The sequence below is a fragment of the Ochotona princeps genome, chromosome X (assembly GCF_030435755.1).
Source record: "Ochotona princeps isolate mOchPri1 chromosome X, mOchPri1.hap1, whole genome shotgun sequence".
Lineage (NCBI taxonomy): Eukaryota > Metazoa > Chordata > Mammalia > Lagomorpha > Ochotonidae > Ochotona > Ochotona princeps.
In genome coordinates, this window is record NC_080865.1 from 18,882,015 (window position 1) to 18,889,606 (window position 7,592).

Consider the following 7,592-nt stretch of genomic DNA (forward strand, 5'->3'; position numbering starts at 1 on the left):
ACTTTAAAATATTAAAAATTCCATTTTGCAATTTCTTCTGCTCACTGATCAGTGTTGTGAATCTCCTTCATCTTGATAAAGGTCATAAAGTTTTTTATTCTTCAAAGTGTCTGATTTTGTGGGCTGTGGCAAAAGGGAGGAGTGAAGGGCAGAGCAGGTCATGCAAAAAGAAACATTACAATCAGCACTAGGAATATGAAAGGATATTTAAGAAGCATAAACAATTCTCCCCCATTCTGGATATTTCTTTTGACTCTCTTTTTCAGTGAATATCTATCATATATGAATCAGCAGAAGAAAGGAGGACATAAATATAAACAGGATTTGGCTTTGCAATAGCATACATTTAGGTTCAGAGGAACAATACTTGTAATCAGACTTAATATGTTTCTAAGATCAACATGGGAGTTTAAAGACAGTCTCTCCTCCATTTACAATTTCCCAAAGAAAATGTTTCCTGACTTAAGGGAAAGGAAATTTTAAGAATAGGAAAGAGCAAGAAGGGCTGGTGCGGTGACATCACAAGCTAATCCTCCAACTGTGGCAGTCACATCCTGTAACAGTGCCAGTTCTTGTTCCGACTATTCCACTTTTGATCTAGCTTCATCCTTATGACCTGCTTAAGCTCAAGTCCTTAGTTCCCTGCACCCACATAGGGCAGCCTGAAAGAAGCTCCAGGATCCTGGCTTTAGATCAGCTCAGTTTTGGCTGGTGCAGTCATTTGGAGAGTGGACCAGCAGATGGAAGATCTATCTCTCTGTCGCAGTCCCGCAGTAATGGACTTGGTGCATGGAGCCGATAATTACACGTGTGGACCCTGACTGATGGTCAAAGCCGAAGTTTATTAGTGGCATCAGACTTTATACACTGAAGATCATATAGGATAAGGGTGGAGGTATTGAGCTTAGCAACAAAACCCCTGAACTGTTTCTGTACTCTTGTTTGGAACTCCTTTTGTCTTGTATATTCCACCAAGTGTTCTCATACACATGCTGTCCACTCAACTGTTCTTATACAAATGATATCCAATCAGGTATACAAAAGGTAGCCATTTGGTTGTTCTCATGAAAATATTGTCCAATTAACTGTACTCCTGTGCTCACTGACCTTCTAGGGTCACATTGTCCTGCTACACCTTTCACTCTCTCCTTCTCTATAAATCAAGGCCTGGAGTGAAGTCATCCTTAAAGAGATGAAATCTCTGAGAGGCTAAGTACCTGATTTTAGCCTGGCCCAGCTTTGGTTACTATGGACATTTCTAAATACATACATCTTTAAAATAAAAATAAATTTCAAAAATGCAGTGGACACAGCAACGTAACTGAAACACTTCAAGAAATAGATGTACAATTTTAAATAACTTGTAGGTAAAAATTAAAGTGGAAGTTACAATTTTAAATACAAAAAAATAAATAAAACTACACTTCTAACATCAGTGCTACAAATAGAGTAATTTATAACAGTGAGCCAAAATGACATAATGCAATGCATAGCAATCAAGAAAATATCATGAAAATTCAGGTAACATGAAAACATTCTAGACAAATGTAAGTAGCAAAATGGATCACCAAAAAAGAAGGCATAAAAGAGCAATTAAATGTAATCGACCACAAAGATGTCAGACCTACCAAATTTTTCAAAACTTAAGTGTGTCTCAATTACCTAAAACAGTTTTAATATACAGAAAATTAGTTAGACAACTCTTAAATTATTTTATGGATTTAGCAATTATTCTTGGCCACTAACACAGAAGTGAACAAAAAAAATAGAGGTTAAGCATGCATACATATAAGCAAAAATTCTAAAAATCCTATTAGCATATCAAAATCGGTACTTAGGTATCACAATATCAACAGGTCACTTTGTTGAATTATAAGAATCTATCTAAATGAGGAAAATATTATCACCTGAACAGATGTCTATACAGCATTGGATAGTATTCATTAACTCTACATAATAAAAATTTATTTCCAAATTTAACTTCATGAATGTATATACTAGATGCATAGAATAAATACAGTACAGTATAAAAACTAAGTTCTGATATAATTTATGTTAAAATTCATGAATTTAGAAAGTATCACTTATCACATTATCCTAAAGATTCCATCTACTGCAATAAGGAGCGCAAACAAAACAAAACAAAACAAAAAACACAGTGGGCTTTAAAGTAGTTCATTATGGAATAGAGTGAGACAGAGGATATGATAACCTATGTAAACAGTTTAAATTCTAATTTTTACTAATAGAATACAATCGTGATTAAACACAGTATCAACAGAAAAAGATTTTAACTACCCATCCGACAATGAAATATTCTGAAAGAACTAAATCATAAATACCTATACTTTTACCAAGTGTAGGCTACACTGAAAACAGAACTATTGAATGTACAATGGGAACATTTAGATGGATATCAATGAATTTGTGAGCTCTGAACTTTAAAATTACCCAAATCATCTAGTAGCAGAAGCCAGCATTTCCTTTTCAGAGTAGTACAACCAGTCAGGACTGGGTTTAAGAATCTTAAGGGTGGTAATAGGGAAGGTGGCATTATATTTGAGAATGATCATAAAATGTATAGTTTTTAGAGTCGATTTTGTTTTTGTGCTTGGTAAGAGATATTACGTCTCTAGCATATGTATCCCAAAGATTTTGTGTCTCTGACTGTACAAACGACCTAGTTTCCTTTATGTACAAAGAACCCATTGCATTAGCATCTCTCTCTTCATTACAGTATAGCAACAACTGCTCAACACTATGACCTGGACCCTGTTCCCAGAGTAGCAGAACAGGGAGATCAAGACCAAAGGTATATTATTTTGAGGATGCATACTTCTCCCCTGATGAATACAAGCGACTTGATAAGGATCAGAAATATCTATACTGTGATGTGATGTTAAATTTCTTTCTAAATGTGCTTTCATTGAGTCTAACAATTGCCAGGTTCTATATACTTTCTCATTCAGAGCTGGAGAGCAAAGCTAGGCAGCCCAGATACAATAAGCATATCTCCAAATAATGGAAACACGATCAGGAGAAAGTCTTGCTCTGTTTATGAGTGTGCAGTGAGGACGTATATGCACCTTCTGAGGAGGGTGTTTAATATCTTAGATGTGAAATCCTAAAACAGGACCTAGCACCCAGGAGGTCCAGTCCTTTGACACTTTTGACCATATCATAAGACTTCTGTACCTGGTTGACTAGGAAGCAACCAGTGATTTGCAACAACCATATAGGAATGTCATGGGAGAGAGACTTTTCAGTTCAATTTGCAGCAGTATGGAGAAACAATATCTAGAAGATAAAAGGGCCAACCCCCATTTGTGAATAGTCAGGAATACCTTGTTTCAAAGAAGGTTTTTACTTATAGGAAGCACAAATAGGATTCCTTGGCCAACTCTGAACTTTTTGAGCACCAGACCACCCACAGTGAAACAATGCACATAGGAACACTGAATGTGGAGAACTCCTTCAGACTGGACAGAGGTAACAAGTGCAATGAATGTGGGGAAGTTTTTAGTCAGAAAATCAACTTATTCAGCACCAAAATTCCTAGCAGGGAACAGCCTTATAAGTGTAAAGCTGATCATCCTTTAGCCAAAGCCAATATCTTACAGGCAACCAGAAAATTAACAAAAACTCAATGCCTTATAATCGCAAGGATTGTGGGAATAATTCAACTGTAAACTTCAATGTCACTGTACACTAAAGTGGTCACACAGGACCAAAGCTTTATGTGAGTGTATCGAACGTGGGAAATTTCTTTCAGCAAACGTTCCATCCTAATTCAACACCAGGTAATTCAGACTGGAGCAAGACCTGATAAATGTGATCACCGTGGGAAAAACTTCTGTGGTAGAAACACACTTGCTAAACACAAGAAAATTCACAGTGGAGAAAAGCCTCTTGTATGCAGCATTTGTGGAAAAGGCTTTAGATGTAGATATGTACTTGTAAACCACAAAAAGCCCATGCTAAAAAATCCTCTCATGAGTAAAATAAACGTGGGAAATTGTTTTTCAAGAAATGGCAACCTGGTAAAACATAAGAGAAAGCATACTGGAGAAAGGCCTCATGTATGCAGCCAGTGTGGAAAAGCTTATATCACTAGATCCCACCTCATTCAGCACACAAAGGTTCACACTGAAACAGTGCATATGGATGAAGTGAAGGTGGAACGCTCTTTGGTGACAATTCCAGAATTATACACCTGGGACTTCACACTAGAGGTAGATCTTATATGCTCAATCTATGTAGCAAAGCCTATAGAAAATGTTCTCACTGGAAAAAGGCATCATGATAGTAGAACTTCTGGTGATCATTTAGCTGCAACTCTTGCGCTTATTTAATCACCACAGATTTCACACTGGAGAGATGCCTTAAGAACATGGCAAATATACTGTCTGTTTCTTCAATGTAATGAGTCAGGAAAGAGAAAAGCTCTTAGAATTGCTTTTGAGAGGGTCAACTACTAGAAGTTCAACTTTCTGCATCTGGACATCTACATTGGGAAGATTACATATAAATGCCAAGTATGCAGAAAATTATGAAGATCCATTTGCATTGTTTAACCTTTCCCAAACCCATAACCGTCTGTAACATAGGAGCCATTTCACTTTCAGCAGCCATCACGATGCCACAATATGTGATGGTCACCCCCAATAAGCTCAGGGAAGACAGGATTCTACTCTATTATTCAATGCAAGGAAACATCAGTGGCTTAAACCCACTCGTGAGTCCTCATTCTCTCTCAGTAGTTTCAGTGTGGAAAAGACCTAGTTCTTATTAAAAAAAATCCAAGTTGTGTTCTGTGGCAACTTTTCCAAAGTTTCCATTCTGGATGGACAACATGGACTGTGCATGTGATGGCTGCGAGTTTCCAATTGTTTTTTCAATATGGACTCTCCCTATATAGCTGAAATACATGTTTTTCAGCCTCCAAATCATTCAGCCTTTGAACATTCTGACCTATGCTAATCAAATTTGGGAAATTTTGTATTGTTTAAACATTTACTCTGTTCTGTTCACTTTGACGACTTTAATGGGAAAAGAATTGGGTTTCACAACATTCTGGGAAGAAGATCTTGGGTGGACACCCAAAACTACACCTTAAAGAGAACAGTAGAATGATGGAGAGAAGTTACCAATCTAGTTTGGTCTAATTGGTTATGTTGCCCAAGCTATTTTAACATATACTGCTTAGAATATAGTTGTTATGACAACTTCCAGTGTTTATGGGGACAGCATGGGTTTAGCCCACTTTCCCCAGGAAATGTTTACTAGTCCCATAGTACCGTTGTTGAAGTATATCTTCCAAAACCTATCCAGAAGTCACAGCCCCTGTAGTCCAAAATCTGGTAATCAGATAAGATCTACAAGAGCTGCAGGAAACGTAACTTATATAATACACAGAATGCTGTCATTTTTCCCGGTGTTCAATTTTTTTTTTAGCATAAACATGTAAGTATTGTTTTTCTATCTTTAAAAAAATTAATCCTTATGTTGGGGGAAATATTGTAGGACAACTGTTAAACTGCTACTGCTGAGAAATCCTAAAATAGTTTGTTAATATTTACAGGAAACATCTTTTAAAAATATGTTTTAAGAGTGGTAAAAATCTGGCAAAGCAAGAGTTATATGTCTATAAGGAATATGTAAATTTAATGTTACTAAGATTCAGTGGGCTGAAAGGGTATAGAGAAATGTTCAGGACTTGCAGAACTCTACCTCATGTAGCTGAGTTCGTATCAGACCAATTAATATAAGAATTTTCTGGTTCATTGTACAGCCCAGGGATGTGGATCTGATAGACATCACTGCAAAGGCAAGAACCCCAGTATAGAAAAGAAATTCTATAGTCTTGGGATATGGGTCTTTTGCTGCCCAGTTAGTATTTGAGTGGAAACATATTTCATTGTATTCCACTGAGAGAGGAGTGACCCTCTCAAAACTGGAAAAGTGTTAAATAGTTGAGTCACTATTTGTATTTGTATTTTATATGAGTTCAGTCTATTTTTAACAGTATTATTAGTATGTGATAATAATATGATAAATGGAACATCATTAAGTTAGATGGTTTTTAAACACACAATACCATTACCACAGTTAACATACTCTTCCTCAAAAATTTTCTCATGCGATTTTATAATTTCTTCTGTTTAGCTCTCTGCGTTTACTAATTTATAAATAAACATTCATTTATGTTTATCATATATCACTGCATTTTCTACAATTTTACACAGATGAAATTACATAGCATGCTCTTATTTTTGTCAACTCTCAAGAAACATAATTGCATTGTTTTCTCTTGATGAATACTGAATACTGTTGAGTAACATTTTATCGTGTGGATGTACTGCAGTTATTTGTCCAACAGTTGTTGCTGGATATATGAACTGTTTCTACATTTTGGCTATTAAAAATAAAGCTTCTTTAAAAGATGGTCTTTTAAATTAATTCACAGAAGAACTTACCTTGCAAAAGAGAAGCAGCATCTCACAACCAAACCCCACCACACATACTGCCTCTTCATTGCCTTTAAAGAGTCAGAACCTGGAATGACATGGGATTCAATATCAATGTCAGGAAATAAGATATATTGCTATTCAACGTAATTACAAGTTATTGCTAATCTATAAGCAAGAAATCATAACACAAGGTGGGAATGGATTTTACGTTTTCTAAAACACCAAGAATAGAACATTCAATTAACTTAAGTAAAATGTGTCAACATGGGCACACTTTCCTTACATGAGGCAGTTACCAGGCACTGAAACCCAGACTGTTCACCTACATAAAATAACTTGAATGCCTCAGAATTTCCCTGTGGTATTTTTTCAGTATCTCAGAGGAATGATTCCTGCAAATTACATTTCCAAGTTTGTTTGTCTTCTGGCTTTTATGTAGGTTTATCCAGTGGCAAGTTCCAAAAAGGAGGGTGAGCGGTAGGGAGAACCAAGGTATCTTCTCTTTCCTCTACACCTCAGTTGGTTTCTCTGGCAGCATCTGTATCAATTTCGAAAATTGACGAACACTAACTCTAGTAAAGAACCATATAAAAGGAGTTATAGCCATAGATACTGATAAGTGTATTCTGAAGAAGGAGTTATAGCCATAGTCACTGGTAACTGTATTCTGAAGAAGAAAGATCTCTCTCCAAAAACAATGTTAACATGTGAGAAATGAGATCAAGGTACTTCCACCTATGCTGCAACAGCTACAGAGTAAGCCTTTTGCCAGTCTTAGCTCAGTTGAGGTTTCCATGCTTGAAAATGTCCTTTTGTGACTATGTAAGGTTTTAAACTTCTTGTAGGGGCTCATTTGTGGCACAGTAAGCTAAGTTGCCACACGCAATGCTGGCATCCCATATTGGAATGATACTTGATATTTCCTGATCCATTTCTGATCCAGCTTCCTGCTAGTTATCCTGGAAAGCCAAGGAGTTATGGCCCAAGTGTTTGGGCTGCTGCCATTCAGGATCTAGCCTAAGATAGAGTTTTTGGCTACCGGCATTGGCCTAATCCAGCCCCCGAGTCATTGCAGCCATTTAGGTAATGAGCTAGCGGATGAATGATTCTCATTCATTCTCT

At 36.6% G+C, this 7,592-nt stretch overlaps 1 long non-coding RNA gene across 1 annotated transcript in view; it reads right to left on the reverse strand.

Annotated features, from left to right (window-relative positions):
• LOC131478598 (uncharacterized) overlaps window positions 1-6,544 on the reverse strand; it is a 363,210-nt gene extending 356,666 nt beyond the window's left edge. The window contains exon 1 of the long non-coding RNA XR_009244569.1: window positions 6,477-6,544. This is a non-coding gene — a long non-coding RNA (uncharacterized LOC131478598). The remainder of the gene's footprint in view (window positions 1-6,476) is intronic.
• Between the last annotated feature and the right edge of the window lie 1,048 nt (window positions 6,545-7,592).